Below are 1,692 nucleotides of genomic sequence, written 5' to 3' on the forward strand. Positions count from 1 at the left end.
CTCGTGGTCAAACGCTATAGGGTTAGGCGGGACGGGGGCCCTTGGGGGGGGTAGCAATGCCACTGGAGCGTCGCACCGCGCCCTCATACATGCGGGGTGGTGTGGTGGCATGTCCGAAGAGGCGGCACCCGTCTCGGGGGCGTGGCCCCTCCTCACGGACGGTGATGACACGGTAGTAGACGTTCTGCGGTAACGATGCGGCGTGAATATTATTAAACACTCGGAACACGATAAAATCATGAGTTTTTTTGCACGACGTGGGCACATGTGCTATAGGAACGATGGTATTTTTTTTATAATTTTTGGTGATGGAGAAGTATCCGAAAAAATCCCTCTACATGGATTGCCCTTCGCGCGTCTACAGCTGTGGCCGGCAGCCTACGGGGGCTAGCATGCCGCAAAATCTTGTGTAGGCAGCCTCTCACAAGTCTGGAAGTGTTGTGGCGGTTGCAAAGGCCCGGCACGCATATCCGTGGTGTGCCCCCCATCACGGACTTCGCCACCGCCGGCACCTGCAGTGGGCAAACGGACGCGTCGGGTCTACACGGAGGGGATCTTGCTGTGGGTCTGGCCCGGTTGTTGCTCCAAAGTGTTCCTATGGGCTGACCTAACACAACCGGGCGGGGAGGTCCATTGGTCAAAGCCCGTCCTTGCAAAGTCAAAGGGCAATATCCCGTGGTCAAACGCTATAGGGTTATGCAGGACGGGGGCCCTGGGGGGGTAGCAATGCCACTGGAGCGTCGCACCGGGCCCTCATACATGCGGGGTGGTGTGGTGGCATGTCCGAAGAGGCGGCACGCGTCTCGGGGGTGTGCCCCCCCCCTCACGGACGGCGATGACATGGTAGTAAACGATCTGCGGTAATGATGCGGCGTGAATATTATTAAATACTCGGAGGGCGATAAAATCATGAGTTTTTTTGCACGACGTGGGCACATGTGCTATAGGAACGATGGTATTTTTTCATAATTTTTGGTGATGGAGAAGTATCCGAAAAATTCCCTCTACGCGGATTGCCCTTCGCGCGTCTACGGCTGTGGCCGGCGGCCTACGGGGGCTAGCATGCCGCCAAATCTTGCGTAGGCGGCCTCTCACAAGTCTGGAAGTGTTGTGATGGTTGCAAACACCCGGCACGCGTGTCCGGGGTGTGCCCCCCCCTCACGGACGGCGCTGCCGCCGGCACCTGGAGGGGGGAAACGAACGTGTCAGGTCTACACGGAGGGGATCTTGCTATGGGTCTGGCCCGGTTGTTGCTCCAAAGTATTCCTATGGGCTGACCTAACACAACCGGGCGGGGAGGTCCGCTGACCAACCCCGTCTGTGGAAAGTCAAAGGGCTAGATCCCGTGGTCAAACGCTACAGGGTTAGGCGGGACGGGGGCCCTTGGGGGGGGGGTAGCAATGCCACTGGAGCGTCGCACCGCGCCCTCATACATGCGGGGTGGTGTGGTGGCATGTCCGAAGAGGCGGCACCCGTCTCGGGGGCGTGGCCCCTCCTCACGGACGGTGATGACACGGTAGTAGACGTTCTGCGGTAACGATGCGGCGTGAATATTATTAAACACTCGGAACACGATAAAATCATGAGTTTTTTTGCACGACGTGGGCACATGTGCTATAGGAACGATGGTATTTTTTTTATAATTTTTGGTGATGGAGAAGTATCCGAAAAAATCCCTCTACACGGATTGCC

Source organism: Triticum dicoccoides, unplaced genomic scaffold (assembly GCF_002162155.2).
Source record: "Triticum dicoccoides isolate Atlit2015 ecotype Zavitan unplaced genomic scaffold, WEW_v2.0 scaffold46172, whole genome shotgun sequence".
In the NCBI taxonomy this organism is placed as follows: domain Eukaryota; kingdom Viridiplantae; phylum Streptophyta; class Magnoliopsida; order Poales; family Poaceae; genus Triticum; species Triticum dicoccoides.